The following is a 24,716-nucleotide window of genomic DNA, read 5'->3' as shown; positions in this document are numbered from 1 at the left end:
CATGGTGAGAAAAAGTATTTATAATTTCAATTGAAGATTGAACTCGATTTTGTTATGTATATTTGCTTAATAGTAAGATGAAACAATTGATGTGTTTACAAAACACAAAAATAAAGTAGAAAACCAATTAAATCTAAAGATAAAAATGATTCAAAGTGATAGGGGTGGAGAATATGAATCTCCTTTTGCAAAGATTTGTTTGGAAAATGGTATTATTCATCAAACTATTGCACCCTATACACCGCAGTCAAATGTTTTGGCAGAACGAAAGAATAGAACATTAAGGGAAATGATGAATGCCTTAATGATCAATTCTGGTTCACTGCAAAACATTTAGGGGGAAAGTCATCCTTACGGCTTATAAGATACTCAATAGGGTACCCCATAGCAAAACACTATCGATTCCATATGAGTTGTGGAAAGGAAGGAAACCCGACTTGAAATATTTCAAAGTGTGTGGGTGTTTAACTAAGGTGTAGGTTCCTTTACCCAAAAGGGTGAAAATTTGACCTAAAACGGTAGATTGTGTATTTATAGGATATGTTGTGAATAGTAAGGCTTGCTGGTTTTTGGTTCAAAAATCTGATAATCCTGAGATTCATGTTAATACGATAATTGAGTCAAATTACACAGAGTTCTTTGAAAACATTTATACATATAAAAATGAAAATGAGTCGACAAGTGAAAGACCTAAACTAACACAAGAAGAATCAACGGAAAATACACTACCTAGTGAGGATCCTAGGCATAGCACTCACTAACGGAAAGCCAGCTCTTTCATACCAGATTTTGTGGCACTGTTGCTTGAAAATGAGACTCAAACATTTAAAGCAGTTATGTCTTCGTCTGATTCAACTTATTGTAAAGAAGCTGTCAATAGTAAGATCGAATCAATTTTAAGTAATTACACTTGGGAATTGGCTGATCTTTCTCCAAGAAATAAACCTTTTGGATCAAAGTGGATCTATAAAAGGAAAATAAAAGATGATGGAACTATTGACAAATATACGACTAGACATGTAGTCAAAGGATACAAACAAAAAGAAGGTTTGCACTATTTCGACACATACTCTCCAGTAACAAGGATAACATTAATTAGGTTGTAAATAGCACAAGCGGCAGTGTATGATCTTAATATTTTCACATTGGGGAATACCCTCTAGACGTAACCGTCGTCCTCTTTGAGTACTAAGACTAGTATCTCAGCTTACATCATCACATTCATAGGTCAAAATTAGCGGAAATTTAAAAAAATTTACTACATCTACAGTGAGGTTAACATACACCTCTACTTACACGACAAAGATATATATCAAGTATACATAGACCCTTCATATAGGAAGATTACTTAGTCTTTTAATTTTATTGCTCATAAATATATAGAACATGACATAGTCTCAAATAGTCGTCTCATCAAATAAACATCTAATAAGAGTATATCAGATTGAGCCTAGCCCATAAATCAATACAATAAGACATCATGTAGGTCATATAATGTTTAATATCCAAATGAATAGAAAATAATATAAGAGTCTTAAAAACTAAATCACATCATAGGCTTGATAGTGACATTGCCCTCGGAATGTAAGGACCTACCCAACATGGATGATCAAGAATTCAATAGGACATCATGTAGGTCATATAATGTTGAATACCCAAATGAAAAGAAAATAATATAAGAGTCTTAAAAACTAAATCACATCATAGGCTTGATATTGACATTGCCCTCGGAATGTAAGGACCTACCGAACATGGATGATCAAGAATTCCAAGTCCTCTTGTGTCTCTAAAATCCCTTCTGTGACCGAAACATAAAATGTTGGGAAAAACAAAGAAATGGGGTTGGTATACCACTGGTACTATGTATGAGACCATATGCACACATATTATAAAAGGATGCTAAAAGAGGACATTTCATTATGTATGCAATTTACTTTGAAAACCTTTATGCAAATTTAACAAGACCATACAAAATCAATAAGGCATATTAATTAAGTCATAGGCATGTACATCACAAAACCAAAAACCTCAAATCTAGTCAAATCAACATGCATATAATGTAATTGAATACATAGTCGAGTAGCTCTATCATGAAGTCATAAATAACCACAAGCATGAATAAGAGTTCATTATAACATAACCAAATCAAGACAACTACCCACGACCCCTATCAAGTCAACAAGTGCAATGACCAAGCAAAGCCCAATAACCTTACTCATTCAAGTAACCCAACAAGAATCATGACCAACATCCCACTTAACGTCGCATGACATTTAAGAGTATATATCATCATACTTTAACAATATATCAATACATATTCATAAATGACACCAATAAACATATAATATCAACAATGTGCATGTTCATCATATGCATATCATGTACCATTAAAAAACATATTCATACATGAATATAGCAATTATGTGGATCCACTAGCCATTATTCCTATGGGGTCAAAATAGTTCAAGAACTAGGATATATAGTTGGGACCCTCTGTATGCTACATGCATAATAGTCTCCAATCTCAACAGTACATTAGTGATCCTACCTTCCCTATGTGTCAAGGGACACTCCTCACTCTAGTTCACTCGGTGCAAAGCTAGAGTCCCTTTTTGAAATGTCTTAAATGTCTTTATTAATCATCATAGCATCTTGAAGGTCATAGGGTCTAACCCTTTTATAATAATGATCATCGTTGCTCAATAGGACTTGCATGATTAATAATAATCATCATATTACCATTTTCATATGATGATAAGGCACATTGTTAAATCATTCACCATCCTTATAACATTTGCATCTTATCCAACACCTCACAAACCATAAACAAGACATTTCAATTCAACATCATACCAACCCTATCAAATCCTAATACAAGGAATACTGCAATACAACATCATGACATAATCACAATTAACCATAATTAAAGTAAAGAATGGGGATCACAAGACTTACCAAGTCTCATTCACAATTCATCATCAAGGTCTTACCATAAACCCTTACTCAACCTAATTAAAATGTAGTATAATCATATTACCATAACCAACATTACAACAAAGCCAGTTAAATCACTATATCACAATTAATCACTAGCTCATATCTTAAGATAAGATACTTAGGTCAATTCACAACATAATTCATAACCTAGATAAACCTCTCAAGAACTAGCATGATAGGACTAGAATTCATCCTTTTCTATTCATGATTGATACGATATCATCAACTAGTAATGATTCAACCAATAACCAGGTCAATTGAACCAACATTACTCAATTCACATCAAGATCAAAACCTAGGGATAAGAGGTAAAGGTCATGTTCTACAAACTAGACCAATTCATGAAAATATATCATATTCAACAAAGTAGATCAATTCTTCAAGAAATTTCATAATTTGGTATAACCACATGTTAATCTTTTCATAATATCCAAAAGAAATCATAAACAAATTAATTCATAACATCAAATTCATATTGTATGATAACCCATTAGAAAACCCAACATTTGAAATCAATTTGGTGGAACCCTTTTAGAAGAGAGGTCTCAAAGGTGAAAGAGATATCAAACCTTACTAATTGATGAATATTGATGGACAAGCTTGACTCTTCTCAGATATTAATCCCTCCCCTATCTTGGTCTTTGGTGGATTTCTTCACTAGAGAGAAAGAAGAGAGAAGGAAAAGAGTTTAGTGTTTGTGAATTATGAGAGTTTTGATTAGGCTAATAAGGTTAGGGCTATATATTGGTGGTTAACTAACTTAGCTAGACCTCACCTAACCCCTTATTAACTTCATAACTAAGACAACTAATTAATTAACTTAAGTGAGAACGTGCAGCAAAATAGACCCCTCACAGACGAGAGCCTGATTGACGGTCCGTCTATTAGACGACGGCCACAGGACCCTCCGTCCGGTTGGTCCATTGTTTTGGTCAGAGACTGGTCCAAAAAACCAGTCTTGGAGAAAAAGACTAAGTGTTCATAGATGAGGCAATATACACCCCCATCGATTGACACACGAAACGTCGACCACAAGTCATAACCACACTGCCTTGGGCAGTTTTTTGCCCCCAAACGCAAGGGTCATCCTCAAGGGCCCTTGGTTGGTCCTTGAGGAGTCGTGATTGGACGTTTCGACTATGAATAAACTTAAATACATGTTAGAAACCCTTCCACCAATTTTCATCATTTTTCGACTCCTAAAATCTAGTCAAATAGACTAAGGCACACTAGTACCTCATTGAACTAGTTTTTGGACATTTTGGTTTCTAGACTTAGTAAATGACTTATATTTTTTAATATAGACCTTAAAACATTTTTTACACCTTTTTACAATCATGATTGGATCTAGAACACTCCATGGATTTTTGAAGTGTTACATTATCCCCGACTTAGGAACATTTATCCCCGAATGACACTAAAATCTCTTGAAGGAAGGAATAAACTCAAGACTAGAAGCACAACCCATAATCATACATAAAAAAATCAATCATATCATTTACACAAGGTAATTCAAAACATCTATTACCACACATAAAACTCAAAATCACATTATGAGGAATTTTCTTCTCAGAAAAACTACATGAGCTCAACATATCATATATTAGTCAATTATGCCATATCTTAACTTATCAACATGCTACATATCATTTCATAAAGACTCACCATATCAAAATACACAACATGACTCAAACAAGAAAAATTGCAAAATTTCAAGTCGAAATGCACAATTTCACTGCAATAACATAAATAATGCACATTTTTGAAAAACATCACCAAAAACAAAGAAACTTCAATTTTTTCATTATTTTCATTATTAGTAAAAACAACTAACCTCAGCTATACATATAAATGAGGGTAACACGACATCATGTCGGCCTCGGCTTCCCATGTCGCACCCTCAAGTAGGTGATTCTTCCATCACACCTTTACAGAGGCCACCTCTTTGTTCCTCAATTTATTTACATGCTTAACAAGGATTTGAACCGGAACCTCTTCATAGGAGAGCTTATCCTTCACTCCAAGACCCTCAATAGGAAGAATAGACTTGGGATCACCGATACACTTCGTAAGCATAGAAACATGAAAAACGGGATGAATCGATGCAAATTCACTAGGCAACCTTACAAACTTTTTGCAAGATTTTATATCGACCCATATAACGAGCACTCAACTTCCTTTTCTTGCCAAATCTAACCACCCCTTTCATTGGCGAAATTTGTAAGTGCACTTTATCACCTTCTTCAAAATCTAATTCCTCCTTTGATCGGAATAAGACTTTTATCGACTATAGGCCGTTTGCAACCGCTTTCTTATGATATGAACATTTTCCAAAGTCTTATAAATCAAATAGGGACCTAAAAGTAAAGACTCACCCACTTCAAATAATCCAATAGGAGATCTACACCTCCTACTAAATAAGGCTTCATAACGAGCCATGGATATAGATGAATGAAAACTATTATTGTAAGCAAGCTCCACCAAAGGAAAATGTTTATCCCAATTTCCCTTGATATCTATAATGTAAGATCTATGCATATCCTCAAGGGTTTTGATAGTACGCTCCGCTTAACCATCCGTTTGGTGATGAAAAGCGGTGCTTAGCTTCACCTTGATACCCAAACCTTTTTGGAATGACCTTCAAAACCTAGATGTCAATTGTGCACCCCTATTTGATAAAATGGATACTGGAATACCATAGACACATAAAAACTTATCTATGAAGATCCTTGCATAATCGTCCGCCGAGTAGGTAGACTTGACGGGAATGAAATGAGCATATTTGGTCAATCCATCCACAACCACCCATATAGAGTCATATTGATTTTCTACCCGAGGAAAACCTATCAAAAAATCCATATTGATGTCTTAGATTTCTTGAGGTAAACGACCTGCGTATTGATGTTCATCTTTTACTTGTTGTCTATTTAGACACTTAGCAACAAATTCCTCTATGTCCTTTTTATAACCTTCTCACCACAACACTTCCCTAAGGTCATGTTACATATTTGTGGAACCCGGATGAATAGAGTAACAGAACCCATGAGCTTCCTCAAGGATCCGAATCCTCAAACCATCTACATTGGGAACCCACAACCTTCATTGATACCTCACGAACCATCCCCCCCCCAAGGAGAATAACTCATTAAACTTACCAAGAATTGACTCCTACAACTCCATTAATGGTTGATCAAGGTGTTTTTTGTACTTCACCTCAACTACCAAAGATGACTCGGAGTTATGATGGACCATAAAACCACCATTCGGAGAATATTCAAACCTCACACCCAATATAGACAACCTATGAACATCTTTCACTATGTATTTCTTTGTTTCCTCTATATGAGACACACTACCCATGGTCATTCGATTTAGCGCATCTGCAACAGCATTGGCCTAGCTGGGGTGATAGAGAACACTCATTTTGTAATCATTACACAATTCCAACCACCTTCTTTGTCGGAGATTCAACTCTTTTTGAGTAAACACATATTGGATACTCTTATGGTCAGTATACACATCAACATGAAAACCATACAAATAATGCCTCCATATTTTTAAGGCAAAAACTACGGGCTCTAATTCAAGATCATGAGTTGGATAGTTTCTCTCATGAACCTTAAGTTGTCTAGAAGCATAGGCTACCACTTTCCCATATTGAGATAGGCACACACCCTAAACCTACTCGAGATGCATCACAATATACAATGAAACCTTTGTACCCTCCGGTAAAGTCATGACCAGAGTGGAAGTAAGTCTATCTTTTAAGATTTAGAAGCTTCTCTCATATGCCTCCGACCACTTAAATTTCATACTCTTTTGGGTCAAATTAGTCAAGGAATATGCAATGGACGCAAAACCATCCACAACCCTTCCATAATAACCTGCTAGACCCAAGAAACTTCTAATGTCAGTTGGAGTCAATTGTCTAGGCCAATTCTTGACAGCCTTGGTTTTCCTTTGATAAACCTCAACTCTCTCACTAGAGATGATATGACCAAAAAATGCCCCCGACCTTAACCAAAACTCAAATTTTCTATACATTGAAAATAATTGGTTATCCTTAAGCTATTGTAACAACACCCTCAAATGGTTCATGTGATAGCCCTCATTTTTCGAATATACCAAGATGTCGTCAATGAAGACAATGACAAATGAATATAGGTAACTTCGAAACACCCTATTCATGAGATCTGTAAATTCCATTGGGAAATTAGTGAGACCAAAGGACAGTAATAAGAACTCATAGTGACCATATGTAGTCCTGAATTTCATCTTTGGTATATCCTCACCTCTCACACTAAGTTGGTGATGCCCCGATCTCAAGTCAATCTTAGAAAAGTAGGTTGCCCCTTAGAGTTGATCAAACAAGTCATCAATTCAAGGGAGAGGATACTTCTTCTTAATAATGACTTTATTCAGTTTTCGATAATCAATGCACATTCTAAGTGACCCATCCTTCTTCTTCACAAATAATACCGAAGCACCCCATTGAGGAATACTAGGTCCAATGAAGTCATTTTCAAGTAAATCTTTGAGTTGACCCTTCAACTCTTTTAATTCGGCCGGAGCTATTCGATAAGTAGGAATTGAAATCGGATTCGTATCTAGTAACAAGTTGATACAAAAATCAATGTCTCATTCGAAAGAAACACCGGGAGGATCATTAGGAAACACCTCTGGGAATTCCCTTACTACGAGGACCGACTCAATGGGAGGAATTTTGGGAGTCTAAATCTTGGACTCTTACTATATGGTATAGACACCCTTTAGTGATCATTTTACAAACTTCCAAACAAGAGATGATACGACCTCTAGAAATAGAATTTCCCCCTTTCCATTCTAAAATGGACTCATTTGAAAATTAAAACTTCACCACCCTTGTTCTACAATCTATAGATACATATAAAGCATGCAACCAATCCATACCCAATAACACATCAAAATAAAGCATATTAAGTTCTACTAGTTCAACATAAGTAACTCTATTGGGAAATATTATAGGACAATTTCTATACACCCTCTTACATACAATCGACTCACCCATCGGGGTAGAGACCATAAAAGTTTCATTTAGAATGTCGGGTTAGATATCAAATTTCTTAGCTATCAAGGGAGTAACAAAAGATAATGTAGAGGCCGGATCAAGAAAAACATATACATCAATGAAAAGACTTTCAACATATCGGTCACCACGTCGGGAGAAGTTGTTTGCTCACCCCTAGAGCTCAAAGCATAAAAGTGATCTTCTTCGGAGAATCATTAGAAATACTTGATTCCCACTACCCTTGTCTTGACCCCTCTAATTAGGGCAATACCTAACCTTGTGTCCACTCTTGCCGCAGCCAAAAGTAAGTAAAAGAATACAGTGATCTAGGTGAATTTTAAGAGTAAAGAGTTGATTCAATAATTATTGGGAGTGAAATAAATAATCCAACTATAGATAAACCGCCTAATCTACCGTGAATTTTATGGATTGGGCTCAAAATAAGTCGAATTGGATTTAATCTCAACTCCTTAAAGCCTTAACCATTTTGAGAGAATCTTCATTTGAGCCCAATTTAATCTCCAAATTCAACTTATTTTAAGACTATTTACTTGAATTGATGCAATAGATACTACAAAAGAGCTCTTTTGATGCAATAAAATATGAATTTAGCCGCAATAACATTTGACACGATACTCTATACCGTCCAATGAACTTTAGCCGGAAATTTTGGGGTCAGCAAAGGCTTTTGCGGCCATTGTGGGAATGATCTAAAGGATATTATGTGTTTTCGCTTAAACATTAGTTATTACACCACTTGATTGCGGCAATTATGTTTGCTACTTATGGTAATTCATACCGTCTAACTATTCTCTTTTAGCAATCACTTATTTAGTAGATAAATATAAATAAATAGCCGCTAAAAGGTAGTACTTTTAATGTCAAATAGTCTTCGGCATGTGCGTTGCACATACATATCATATTATATAGTATAAATATTGCAAAATAGAATTATATTACTAAATTAAAGATTTTTAGTAAATAATCATAAATCGAAAGAATAGTAATCAAGTGTTTTTAAATGATTAATAGAAATTGTCATAGAGTTCATTATTTTTTGAGCCCAAAATGACTCGATTTCAATGAAATATTTCAGCATACATTCATAATATAATTATGGGGATAAAGTGACATTTCTTAGTAATATTGTTTATTTAGTTTACTCAATTTATTAAAAAATAATAATCAACAAAATAGAAAAATAATATCAATATAAAAAAGGTCACCAATAGTCTTTCCTCGTGAAGTTATTACTATATATGATGAACACAATTTGAATACAAGTTTTCTTTTATATATTAATACTTGAAATTTGATAGGTGCATCACATTAATAGCGATTATCATAAGTATTGTGATATTTTTTATTTGGACATACTATATCTTCTACAAATTGCAAAGATACACCTTAACAAAACTAATGTCATATTACCCCTAAACTCATTCTATATACAATATTGTACACCTTTTGACTTATGTGGCACACCACATAATTTATCTAGTTGAGGTGCGTGAGAGATATTTGGATACTAGGTAAGCCAAAAAGGTGTATAAAATTACCAAAAAAATGAGTTAGGGGTTAATAGGACCTTAGTTTAATTAAGTTGTGTCTCTGAGATTTGGTTCATAGTCTAGGAAGGTACTTCTACCTTTCCCCAAAATATTATTAGTCAATAATATTTGAGTAAGACTATCATAAAGATGTAATTTTACACAAAGTGTACTTCTATAAATATTTTCAGCACTGTTATAAGTAGAATGTCATAGAGAGTAAAAATATCACGTCAAAAATTAGATCTAAAGAAAATCAGGTTGTTACAACCACACTATTTTTTAAATTTGTTTGATTATTATGTTAAATAAAAAAATGAGTAACTCTTAAGATCTCTTAGTTACCTCTTAAAAATACTTTGTCTTCCCTTCCTCATAGTTTAAATATTTGAGGAAACCCCTTTTTTTAAAATTAACAAAGGATAGTGTATGAGGTACTTTGTAATGTGCCTTATAAAAAAGAAATTAAAACCCTTTAGAAAAGTTACAACAATTAAAAAAGGTTACAACTCATCGGAATAGTCATAACTCTTCGGTAAAGTCGCCACCCTTAAGAGAAGTCACAACTCTTTGGAAAAGTAGCAACTTTTTAGAAAAGTCAAACCCTTCAAACAGATCATAATTAATCAAAACGTTATAATTCTTTTAAATGTAACAACCCTTCAATGGGAAAAGATGATTGTCTTCAATATAATATTATATAATATTATAAAGATAAATAAATATGATACAATATATAATATAGAGTATAAACTATATTTCATGTTTTAAGTTGAGGGTATTATAATAATTTAATATTTAAGTTAAGAGTTCATTCTTTTAAGGTAGTATTGTTTGCGGCAATTGTGTTGGCTGCTAATAAGTGATGCATATTGGTTAATTATGTCTATTAACGTCCATTGATTTAGTCTATAAATCAAAATAAATACAACTAAAAGTTAGTAGTTTTAATGGCGATTGTTTGCGGAAATTATATTGGCGACTATAGATAATTCATATCGGCTATCAGTGGTCCTTTGCCATCCATAGTTTTAGTCGATATATCATAATAAATAGTTTCTAAGGGGTAGTCATTTTAACGGCAATGAAATTTTACCATTGAATTGCCGATAAATATCATAACATTTAAGGACAATTGTTTAGCCTCCACAAAAAATATCAACTACATTTTTCTATAACAAGTATATATAAAATTCCAACAAACACGTTCGCAAAGGTAGCCTCATAGTAGCAACAATATTCTCTAATGGTGAAAACATATCTATTACTATTAATCGATAAAATAAAATGAATCTCTTTAAATCTAGACAAACAAAAGGAAGTACTGATAAAAAATAGACAGTCACAACTTCTACTGTTCAAACTATTGAATAATGTCTTCAAACAAGTTTTGTTACTCTTCTTCGAATAATGTGTTTGAATCACCCACATATGAAGTTTGCAAACTTCATATTGTATAACCTGACATAAAAAAAGAAACTTGTCAATAGATGAAATCCAAAGTATAAACATATTTGAACTAGTGTAACTAATATAAAAAATTACAAGCAAGAAGAATTTAGGTAATTCAATATCATGTGGACAAGAAATCTTCAATTTTTTGGTTAGCAGTATTACATAGAAAGTATGTTTTAGCGATAATTCCTGCACTCTCTTTGACATTATAAAGGGTACGGACTGGTGGCAATATGCTTTTCCATATGATAGTTGTTGGTACTGGAATAAGATATGTTATATTAAAGATAATTTGCTCAAGGATATAACCAGAATGGATGGGCTTCAATATGAGCGAAAATACACGATAGCAAGCAGATATACATGGAGGAGATGCGAGTTAGAAAAGTGAACGTGGGGCTTGTTGATTTGGTGTAAGGGAATTATTCCTAAGCACAACTTTATTCGTTGGTTAGACCTTCATGGAAGATTACGTACCAAAGACATCCTTTATACAATGTTGATATGCCACGATGACAAATGGCAACTATGTGGGGATGTACTAGAAAAACAATAGAGCACATTTATTTTTATAGTCCGTTCTCAAAAGGATGCAACAAAAGAAGAAAAATCTCAATTATGTGAAGTTGGTCGAATGAAGAAATTGTATAAAGTGGGTCTCTTCAGGTTGTACGAACAGAAGAATAAATGGAAATGATCCTACATTGACATCTTCATTCTCTTTGTTCTGCTTATATATAGTGAAGACAGTTTACGGGAATATTGAGACAACTGGATTACTTCAGTGGCTCGAAAAAGGAGCGAGACAACTAGATTACAGGGAAATATAGATAAGGATGAATAGATCCACAATAGGTAGAGGTTGCAGAGACCTGGTACTTGAACCATAAGCGACAATTGTGTATTAGTTGTTGAAGGCACGTAACAAGTAAGAGAAGACAAATGACTTAGATAATTTCCACTCATTGTACCTCAAAATATAAGTATCTATAATGATTAGATTAATGCCAAAGTTGTTGCCTTTGTGGTTAGAATTAGTAAAAGTATCAGATGCACAAAACATATTTTTTATGAAAGCCGCCAGAGTCATACACAATTAGGAAATGAATATCTCGATGTGGGCTGAAAGAGTGAAACCTATACTAGCTTGTAAGATGGATATTTCAAAAACATGTAATAATTTTGAGCTGAAAAGGAGGACTAAACAATGAATCATCTCTTATTTGCATCATAAGGAGGTAAAATTATTAAAATATCTATACTATGTTTTTCTTTATGAGATAGATACAACAATGCCTAAAGCCGTTAAAGTGGATGACCACCTTGAGGTGCTTTGAATTTTTTTTTAAAGAAGTGTTAGCTTAAGAACCTAACAACTTACCAGATTCATTATCATATACGCAAGAAATATGAACCAAAACTAGACAATTTAAGAAGAAAGATTCGTTAAGCTTTTGCAACACCATCTTGGTTCTTCTAATGTAGTTGAGACTGAACTATATATACTTATAGAAACAAATCTGGCGAAGGTGTAATTGCACAATTATTAATAACATTAAAAACAAAAAAGTCTCCACTGTCTTTATACAAAAATATTAACAACAAACACATTGTTGTGACTAAGAATTTGTAAAGACAGGGCTGTTTGTGGGGATTAATACAATGTTTTCTTTCACAAAAAATATATAAATGTACAACTAATGCATTAAAAGTTAAAACCAAACGAACATCAAATCAATTCAAACAAAACAGGACATAGATTCAACTAGATTTTATAACAAGATTAGGTCACATCAAAGCAAACAAACTGATTTATAATAGCATTTCACCATTTCACATATAACAGCTCACATCCAAAATAGTTGACTTCACATGCTCTCCTGATCAGTCTTTGTCTCTTGAAAATCTACAATTCAACACAATATTTACAAAGCAGGAAAAGACAAAGAATAGCATCAAATGCTAAAGATCAGTAGTACCTTGAGGTAGAGTAATTTCATCATTACTAGATACCCTTGATGCATGTAGTACTTCTTCTTAACCACTATTATGATCGGAATCCTGTAAGTATGAAGACATTAGTTAATAATCCTTTTATAGCATTAAAATATCATTAAAAATTTCTAAGACTTTTAATATAATTGTTCATTAGATGTGCAATTCATATTTTGAGGAAGATATTCATTAGGAGCATACTTTTGCATGGATTGTTTCATTTTGAGTAATTCTGATTGCAAATCCTCGTAATTTGGCTTCATCAGATCCATTTCTTCATTTTTTTCTTCCTTTAACTCAGTTATTTCTTGCTCTAACATTTTTACAACTTCATTAGATGAATCTTCTACAACAATATTTTCTACGGAAGATTTACTAGCCAATAGAGTTAAAGGAGTTGACCAAGTCCTAAGCAACATACATACCCACTCCTCTCATTTCTCAACACTTGAGAATACACATAATCTTCCCAAGAAACATCGTGAGGACGTTGGTCTGTAGATCTTTCCATTGTTGCTCATCCTTTAATTTGTCATATCCTAATCATAGAATAGACAACAAATCCAATTTGAAATTGGCTTATTCACTTGTAATGTTTATTTCTAATTGTTTCATGATATTTAAAATAACGGTTAGAAGATATTTTGCAATTGCCTTGGCAAAATCATCATCCAGTGGTCTACCATCCATACATTTTTATTAGTTAATAAGATTTTTTTTGCTCGTGTGTGCTCTATTCCATTTTCACCCTAATTAGTAGAATTGATGCAAGATATGCGTGACAAAAATCTTTACAAATACATTTCACAGATTTACCTTCTCATGCATCAGTGTTGCATTACTTTTTGATCCTCTAGTGTGAGGCATCTTTTAATTTGTCCTATTTATTCTATTTGTTCAATAAGGTATGCCTTTGTTGTTGAAATATTTAAATAATATCTTACAAGTTATAAGAAAATTTAGCATCACTTAAATGAACACATGGTTAATATAAGAAAGTAGGTATGTTTTCAAGATATTTTTATACTTTTGCTTTATTGGAAAGCTATTAAGAGACTAGATCACTCCATTTATTTCTCATGTGATTTGGTCTATTTTTCAGAAAAGAGTCTTAAGTCTTATTTTTTGACATATGAGTACCTTTTATTTCACATTTGTAGTTTTTTAATTTCTTTCCTGGTCACTTTAAGAGAAACGCTTCCCTGTGTTATGAAAAAGAGAACTTCTTCTGCAAAATAAAAGTCAATATATATATATATATAAAAGATGATATCATAAATATAATGAGTTTATTCATATATATATATATATATATATATATATATATATATATATATATATATATATATAAAAGATGATATCATAAACATAATGAGTTTATTCACATAATAATAATACTAACTCATACCCTTACAAACTCCAGCAATTTCTTCTTTTGATCGTACTCAATTCTCCAATAACTATATTTAGAGGTTTTAATTCTGGAGTTCTCTAATAATTCCTAAAAAGCTAGCAAATGTTTTGCCCTCTTTTCCAATAGATTTGTTATGACTATTAAATGGCACATCAAATGTCTTTTCAGCAGGAAGTTTAACATCTTTTAATAAAATAGGACCATGAGGCATTCTTGTTCTAGGTTACGTATAATGATAAAAAAATATTTGAAAGTAATCAACTAGATACACACATATGAATAAACACATGAAAGATGCTCAAGAGTAATAAATTTAGGACATTCATCACTCTTCTAATACTAGCACATATTAAGATAATGTTCCCTGCATATTATCCCTTATTTAAGGGTATCAATCACAATGGAAAATGAATAGCGTCCTTTATTTCCAGATTAGTTCATACGGCAAGTGATGAGATTATTCTGATGGAATATAAGGTGAGTTGATTTGATACTAGTTTTTCCACCCTCTATGTTATTTATAGTTGTGTGTGTGATCGTGAATACTTCATCTAGTTGCATTGTGATCGTGAATACCCCCTATTTCAAAACTGTTATATCCCGAAAAATTGGGAAACTATATCCTTCATTTGGAGCTGACGAAGTCACAATTCAATTGCCCAACACAAGGAAAACAATCCAAGTAGAGATAGGTGTAATTCCATATCATTATAAAACTATATTTTTCATTAGGTTGTTATTTTCTTATTTATTTTAATGGTTTTTCAAGTCATGTTGTTACATATAAGTACTTAACTTCTACTTTAATCATAGGTCCTTTGTTTCGTTCTAGGCTATTCTTATTATAATTCAACTTTAATATTGTGTAATATGCACTTTCAACACAAATATAATTCATTTTGTAGTGTATTATTTATTAATATTAGATAACTTGTTTAATTAATTACTGATATAAACTTAATTCACTTTATAAATCATTGCTTTGTGTTTCATTAGTTATACAATTTAATACATACATAATTGTCTCTTCTAATTAAACTTTAATATTTCTTCTAATGCACTTTTATTACAAGTTGATGCATTTTGAAGTTTATTGATTGATTTGTTAGGATTGAACTACTTGTAACATCTCGCAATGTGAAATAACCAGAAAGAAGATAAGAAATCGAAAATAATAATTTTTGGAAACTATGAAGAAACCTGGAAAAATTAATAGTAAGTTATGGTTGAGTTTTTGTCAACTTTAAAAGGTCATGACTCCTAGATCAGGAGGATTTAGGTGTAGTTCCAGATATAGTTGTAAAGGTCTTGGAAAAATCTTTGCAATGTTGCCATGTTTTGGCTATTTTGAGTCCGTATGAGTGAGTTATGCCTTTCGGAAGTTGGACTGTTGGATTAAGGAATGTCCAATCTGTATTTGGCAAGGGCAAGATTGTCTTTTCCATACTTACTTAATAATTCGTTTTAAGGAATTAATTTGGGTAAAAATCAGAGTCGATTCAATTTATAATGTTGAGAATTAACGTTACAGATTTTAGAGAAATAATGCAAAAGGAGAACAAAAGGAGAAACAAGAATTTTCGAAGAAACGATCGATTGATTGTGGATTTCTTCGGGGTGATTCCTAAAAAGTATGTGAGTTTCTCATGGTGATGGGGTTTATTCACCCACATGTCAAACGTGCTTAATCAGTGAAACATGTTCTAAAAAGGATTGAAAGTTGATCTTCTTGATTTCTATTCTTGAATTTAAGTGTGTTCTTGATTTGAGTTTAATGTTGGACTATTGAGACCTTAATTTTGGAGTTTTTGAGTTGCTTTAAGTTAAGTTTATGAGTATTAATATTCGGTATTGGGATCAAACATAATTTTGAGGAAGATATTCGTGTTTAGGAGAATTGGGATAGAAAAACAAAGAAGGAAAAAGTCGGACAACTTGACTTAAATAAGTCCACATCGCGAACATGTTCCCCCAGTGAGCAAAAATAAGCTTCACTTCGCGGAGATGAATGCGTACTCCTCGCGAATATCTTTTGGTAGCATCTCTGTGTCATAGACTTGCTCCACGACGGAGATTTCATAACTTTTCATATGTTCAACTTTTTGAAATCATTCCTAAACATCAAGAGATTCCTCCAAAACAAATAATACTCCTTGAATCTATAATTAAATTCAAGGATCTAGTAACAGTCAAATTCAAAGTAAGAGACAAGATCAAAGTTGAGAGTCAAGTAAAGTAATGTTCATCAAAGTTTTCAAGAGTCTTTTTACAAATGCTTTAACTTTGTTTTAATATTTAAGAGTTAATTTCAGTAAAGATTAAAGTTAACGTACTTTGTTTAAAGGACTATATGGGGAATATGTATTCCCAAAAAGGTTTACAATAAATGTTTTCTTATATAAAAAAGAATGGAAACTGAGATTTCCAAAGAGCCTTCGGGCTAGTTTACAGAAAAAGAATAATAGCTTTCTAACTGAAGCAAGCAGGAAAGCTAAGAATCCCAAGATAGCCTTTGAACTAAGTTATGAGCACTAAACACAAATCATAGAAGGAGTATTTCTTTTTTTAACATAAGAGCAAGTATATTTTGGTAGTAGTATTGAGCATTGAATTAGGGGAGAGTTCAAATAACTCACAAACCCATAAACCATGTAAGCCAAAATGGGTAGAAAAGGATCATACTTTTCATATGAATCTTATTCTAAATAGTCTAGTAGATCCATTAGTTAGTTCCGGTCTTATACCTTTGGTCTGGTATAGGATGCGTTGGAAGTGTGAGATAGATCATTGTATCCTCATTGTAGCTCTAAATTGATAGTTTTCGGGTACAGAAACTCTAACAGATGTTATTATATTTTGTATACATCAGTTCATTGTATTTTTACACACATCTCAGAGCTTACAACATGTTTTAAAAAACTTTTCCTCATATTGCACTTGCATTGAAATTGTTTCATATTGAAATCAGTCAGTTATGTTGAGTTGAGCCAGGTAAGTTCATCAGTCCCTTCTGAGTATTTGTAGCTTATGTTGTTTAACATTTAAAATTGCAAACTCGTACATTCAATGTACTGATGGCAGGTGTATTGCATCGTATCATAATGCATACGCAGGTAAAGAGGATCGGCATCCAGCGTACATTTGATCTAGTTGAGTACTCCAGGGTCATTTGGTGAGCCTCCTTTAATTCCGGAGGACTCCTTTTGTTTCTTTCAGTATTTCTTTCTTTATTAGGATTTGGTAATTCTTGAGGATGAATCCCTCAAGTTTCACTAGTCCGAGCACTACTTAGGACCCAAAGAGCTTTATTGAGAAACTGAAGAAGGTGTTCGAGGTTATGCAAGTTGGTGACGCTAGGAAAGTTGAGCTAGATGCTTATCGACTCAAGGGTGTTGCTAGAATGTTGTTTGATCATTGGAAAGAGGGTGGAGAAGAAGATACACCACTTGTGAGTTGGGATTTATTTTAGGAGGCCTTATTTATTAGGGAATTATTCTCACAAAGAGTTAAAAGAGGCCAAGGTACGTGAGTTCCTCACACTAATGTAGGAATCTCGAACTGTGTTTGAGTATGGGTTGAAGTTCATGAAACTATTTCATTATGCTACGGAGATGGTTAAGGTCATGAGGAGTAGAATGAGTTTATTTGTTGTGGGGTTAGGCTGTCTATCAAGCAAAGAGGGCCGGGCAACAATCTTATTGGAGACTTGGACATTCGAGGTTGATGGTCTATGTGCAGAATGTAGAGAAAGAGTAGATAAGATATTGATAAAAGTTCAATAAAAAGAGATCTAAGATGGTGAATGATGCAGGACAACAAAAGAATAGTGCCACCTGGTTATCTTTCCAGCAGAACTAGAAGGGTTCTGCTGCATCATCTCCAAGTGCACCTGCACCTAAGTACAAGGTTGACTACTATGGTCAGAGTTCCAGATTTAAATGTTCCTATTCTCAAGGTAGTTTAGCGCAAGTAGGTAGCAAACCTCTTTCCTGTGCCAATGTGTCTCAAAGAAGGTATTTCATGACAGAGTGTCCAAATAATAAATTGGGAAATGTTAGTGAGGACAATAGAGACCATTCTTCATTAGTTGCTCCACTAGAAAAGGTTTCACCTAAAGGTGCAACTTTTGGAACTGGCGGAGGAACAAAGCTCTTGTATGCTCTCACCAATTGCTAAGAGCATGAGAGTTCGCCAAATATTGTCACTGGTATGATTAAAGTCTTTAACATTATTGTTTATGCATTGTAGACCCAAGAACGAGTTTATCGTTGTTAACTCCATACGTTGCAATGAAATTTTATATTATTCCTGATAAACTTAGTGAAGCATTTAGTATTTTTACATCTGTTTGTGAGTCCATTCTAGTAGAATGAGTTTATTATGACTGTGTTGTTTCCTTCAATCACAAAAGTACCATGACTGATTTTATTGAACTCGACATGGTAGACTTTGATGTCATTCTTTGGTATGGACTGACTTCTTGCCTTTTATGCCTTAGTTAACTGTAGAACTCGAGTTGTCGAGTTTCAACTTCCAAATGAGCCAGTCGTAGAGTGGAAAATTAGTTTAGTAGTGCCTAAGGGTCATTTCATTTCATACCTTAAGGCAAGGAAGTTTGTTTCTAAGATATGTGTCTATCATTTAGTCCAGTTTAATAACTCAAGTGTTCAGGTAATATTATTCAATAAGTTCCAATAGTACAAGAGCATATGATCTTCCCGGAGTCCCTCCTAAGAGACATATATAATTAGATATAGATCTTCATCTAGATACTCATACTATATATATTCCTCCATATATAATGGCACTAGAAGATTTGAAATAGTTAAAAGAGCGATTGAAACACCTTTAGAGAAATGATTCATTCGACCAAGTGTCTCACCTTGGGGAACTTCGATCTTATTTATGAGAAAGAAGGATGGTTCCTTTTGGATGTGTATAAATTACCGTTAGTTGAACAAGGTTACCATTAAAAATAAATATCCTCTTTCTAGAATTGATGATTTATTAAATTAGCATCATGGTGCATTTTATTTTATGAGATTGAACTCAGATCAGGCTAGCACCAGTTGAGAATAAGGGAATGTGGTATTCCAAAAACAATTTTTAAAACCAGATATGGACACTATGAGTTTTTGGTAATGTCCTTTGGATTGACCAATGCACCTACATCATTCATGGATCTTATAAATAGAGTCTTGAAACTTATTTAGATTTTTTAATATCAACTTCATTGATGACATACTAATTTATTCAATGACTTAAGAAGATCATGGTTTTCAATTATCTCATAATAGTCTTAAAATTTTGAAGGATTCAGATTTGTATGTCATGTTCTTTAAGTGAGAGTTTTGGCTTAACTCTATGGAATTCTTGGGAAAATAGTTTTCGGTGAGGGTATTATAGTTGATAACAAGAAAATTTAGAGCGGTGCAAAAATGGCCTAGACCCACAACTCCATGTGATATTAGGAGTTTCTTAGGTTTATTTGGTAACTACAGAAGACGTGTAGAGATTTATTTTCCATTTTTCCTCTTTCAACGAAGTTGACGCAGAAAATAATGAAGTTTAAATTTTGTAAAGCTTGTTCGAAAAGTTTTTAGGAGTTGAAGAAGAGATTGACTACTGCTCCAGTTTTGACTTTGATAGAAAGTACTCAAGGTTTTGTAGTGTTTGTCATGCATCTAGAGTTTTCATGGGTTGTGTCTTAATGAAGAATGACAAAGTTATATCTTATGCCTCTAGACAGTTGAAAGTTCATGATAACTAACCAACCTATGACTTGGAGTTGGCTGTTGTACTTTTTGCTTTGAAGATATGGCGTCATTATTTGTATGTTGTTCATGTTTATATATTCACAGTTCACAAGATCTTACAATACGTATTCACTCAGAGAGAGCTCAATCTCAAAGAGAGAAGGTGGTTAACATTACTCAAGGTTTATGACATGAGTATTCTTTATTATCATGGTAAGGCTAATATGGTTGTTAATGCTTTAAGTAGGTTATATATGGGTAGTACTTCCATGTGGAGGAAGAAAAGATAGAGTTAATAGAAAATGTGCACAGACTTGCACGCCTAGGTATTAGATTTATGAATTCCACAAAAGGAGAAATAGTGGTGACGAATGGGGCAAAATTATCACTAGTGTAATAGGTTAAAGGAAAGCACGACCAAGATCCCATTTTGCTTGACTTGAAGGAAAATGTTTAAAAGAAAAGAGTATTACCTTTTGGACAAGGGGGAGATGGTGTGTTGAAGTATCAAGGTAGAAAGGTAGATTGTCCCTACCAATCATGGATGGACTCCAAGAAAGGATTATGGAGGAAACTCATAACCCCAGATACTCAATTCATCCAAGTTCCAGAAAGATATATAGCGATTTGAGGAAAGTAGATTGGTGGAATGGTATGAAAAGGAGCATTGCTGAATTTGTAGTCAAGTGCCCGTATTACCAACAAGTTAAGGCAGAGCACAAAATACCTGGTAGTTTGACTCAGAATATAGAACATCCAAAGTGGAAATGGAGATACAGGTTTACCCAGATCTCGCAAGCATTATGATTCTATTTGGGTGATTGTTGACAGAATGACAAAGTCAGCCAAATATTGCCAGTAAAGACTACCCATTCGGTAGAGGATTAAGATAAGATGTACATTAAAGAGGTGGTAAAACTTCATAGAGTTCCGATCTCCATTATTTCATATAGAGGAAATGTTTTTAGAATGATTTAGGTTTAAAGGTGAACTTAAGTACTGTCTTTAATCCTGAGACTATGGTACAAGCAGAGCATACTATTCAGACATTAGAAGATATGTTGAGGGATTGTGTTATTAAATTAAAAGTAAATTGGGATGATCAACTACCTATGATTGAGTTTGTTGACAACAATAGTTATCATTCTAACATCTAGATGGCTCTATATGAAGCTCTTTATGGGACAAGATGCAAATCTCCTATTTGATGGTTTGAGGTTAATTATGCAAGGTTGATAAGACAAGATTTAGGTCACCAATATATGGATAAAGAGAAGGGGATTTAAGAGAGGTTTAAAACGCCGCAAAGTCATTAAAAATCCTAAACAAATGTTAGGAGAATGACCCTTAGAGTTCGAGGCAGATTGTTAGGTGTAGTTGAAGGTTTAACCAATGAAGGGGGTCATGAAATTGTGTACGAAGGGATATCTTAGGCCCCGATACGTGAGACCTTATTGTATAAACAAGAGGATTGGTAATGTATCTTATCAGTTAGAGCTACCTCAAGAGTTAGTAGCAGTTCATCCGCTATTTCACATCTTTATGTTGAAAAAGTCCATGGGCGATTCATCATTGATCATGCCAACTGAGAATATTGGGGTCAAGTATACTCTATCTTATGAATATATTTCGGTTCATATTTTAGATCGCCAAGTTCGAAAATAGAGGACCAATGAAGTATCTTCAGCTAAAGTTCTTTGGAGGAACCAATTTATTGGGAAAGCTACTTGGGGATCCTAAGAGGATATTAAGAAGAGATTTATCGATCTATATGAATCAAGATAAAATATGGATTAAGGTACTAATTCTCTTCTTAGTACTCTTTAAATTATGAATAAGCTTCTTTGTAGAATTTGCTTGTTGGTTGTTTGAACTAGATGTTACCACTCATAGCCTAGTAATAAATGTTAATTCGAGGAAGAATGTTTCCAAGGTTGAGACATTGTAATATCTCGCAACTTGAAATAGCTATATAGAAGCTAAGAACTTGGAAATAATATTTGTTGGGTAGTATGAGTAAATCTGCAAAAATGGAACTAAATTAAAGTTGAGTTTTGGTCAACATTAAATGATCTTAAATCATAGCTCAGTAAGAGTTAGGTGTAGTTCTAGATATTGTTGTAAAGGTCTTGGAATGATCTTTCCAATGCCACAAGTTAGGTGCAATTTCTTTTGCTATTTCTCTCACGAACCTAGCGCTGATACCACTGATGGAAAAACAAAAAACTAAACTTGGACGTAAATAAACTTGGACTCTATTCAATAGGCCAAAATTTTGATCGATTGAATTACATCAATTTAACGCTTTTAGATAGAGTTTTACTAACTTAATACAAGATAGTGTTAACTCCTTCATTCAGTCAACTATTAACAAATTGAAAGGATTCTTCTCTCTTTTTTCAACTAACTATTCATGTGTTACAGACTAAGTCAACTAAAAACTAACAACTAAATAAAGTAAAAAAAAAACAACAATTCAAACCATCCAATACGATGAGTTTAGCCTCTACCACACTAAGCATTAGTTTTGAAGCCTCCACCTCACATAATGTTAGTTTTGGAAGTGGCGATTCCAGAACAAACCACACTTGCAACAAGCATACAAATGGAAATAAAGTCTATAGAGGTTCCTTCCAAACATTTTTAACACGTCAATAGGACAACTTATTTCATTCTTTATATTAACAAAGCGAATTGGTTTTGTGATTACTATAAGAAGGTTGGACACACAGATAATAATTGTTAGAGGTTGAAAGGTTCTCCTCAAAACATCAAGTGGATAACAGGAAGGAATTCTGGATCAGTAGCAACTGCTAAGACTACATGTGAAGTGACAATGGACCACTTCAAGGAAATCAAAAAGAACAATATGATCATCTGGCGAGATTGCCTTCGTATGTTCAGGTGGAAGGACCATGTGGCAGCACCAAGGACGGAGTGGATAGCATTATGAGTGGAGTGTTAGACAATTGGCATTTTTTCCAACTTATTAGTTTTACTGTTTTTTACTTATTTCAGTTTAGTGCTTCCTATTTTCTAGTTAGACTTAGTTAACTTTAGTTGCTCAACGTTTTGAAGTAGTATCATCTTATATGGTTGTTAATGGCCCCTTTATGGCTGTTAGTGGCACATGTTCTTATTTAGTTTTAAGGGTCCACTTTATGAGTGGCTACTAGATAGGAAATTGTTTAGAAATTCATATCTTCTTCAAATTAATACACACCCGGAATTTGACATGTTAAATTTATTTTTATCCTTCAAATCGAATTCTTGAGTGTTTCTATTTTTACACTGGCATCAGAACCTCTTATTGTTCTTATAGGTTCAAAAACTTTTAACCTACAATACAGTGGCATCTAGAAACCTACTTTAAATCCACCATTCACTCTCACCGGTGAAAATTACAAAATCAAGTATGTGAAGATTCAAGCTTTTCTGGAAGCCTATGAACTTTGGGTAACCGTGATGGAAGATAAACCACTTTTGGTTCTACCAGAAAATCCTACATTGGCTCAAATCAAATCAAATAACAAAGAGAGGACAAAGAAATCTAAAGCAAGGTCACTATGCATAATGTTTTAGAAGATTCTGTGTTTTACAGAATCATGGCTTGCAAAAAACAAAAGAGGTTTGGGATAGGAATAAAAAAGAATTTCAAAGAAGCGAAGAACAAGTCAAATGCAAAATGTGAAAGTGAAAAGAGAGATTGCGTCTTTCAATATTCAGGAGGATGAAACATCACTAAGTATGATGATCGAATTTATTTGATTGTTAATAATATTAGACTTCTTGGTGAAAAATTTACGGGCAAACAAATTTTGAAGATTTTTTTATGACTATTACTGAGAAGCTCGGATCTAAGATTTCCTCTCTTGAAGAATCCAAGGACCAGGGAAAACTTTGTGTAGGTGAACTAATGAGTTCTCTTCAAGATAATATAAAAGGAGGACTATGAGATGAGTCAAGTTCACTGAAGCATCTTGCTCTGTACAACAAAAGTATCTGGTGAATGAAAGAAACAATTCAACAAGAAGAATAAGGGAAAGCATGATGGAGGAAATAATGGAGATATGAAGTAGAAATTCCCTCCGTGAAAACATTGTAAAAGAACTACACATCTTGAAAAGTACTATTGATAGAGAGTCAGTGCTATTTGCGACAACTATTAGAAGAGGGTGCACATGTCCAATGTTTGCAAATAAAGAGCAAAAGCCTACAGTGATTTGCAAGTACAAATAGTAGAAATTTCAGAAATACAAGAGGAGAAACTATATGTAGTTTAATAGTTTCCAATCAACGAATCCACTGATTCATGGCTTCTTGATAGTTGTTGCACACATCACTTGTGCAATGATGTTGAAATGTTCAATTTCCTTGATCGTACCATAAAATCTTAAGTACAAGTGGGAAATGGTGAGGCAGTAGAAGTCAAAGGCATAGGTAAGGAGTCTATCTCAACAATATCAGGCATCAAAACTATTCGTGATGTTTTGTACACACTT

The sequence above is a fragment of the Solanum lycopersicum genome, chromosome 7 (assembly GCF_036512215.1).
Source record: "Solanum lycopersicum chromosome 7, SLM_r2.1".
Classification (NCBI taxonomy): Eukaryota; Viridiplantae; Streptophyta; class Magnoliopsida; order Solanales; family Solanaceae; genus Solanum; species Solanum lycopersicum.
Note: the sequence above shows the minus strand (reverse complement) of the source record.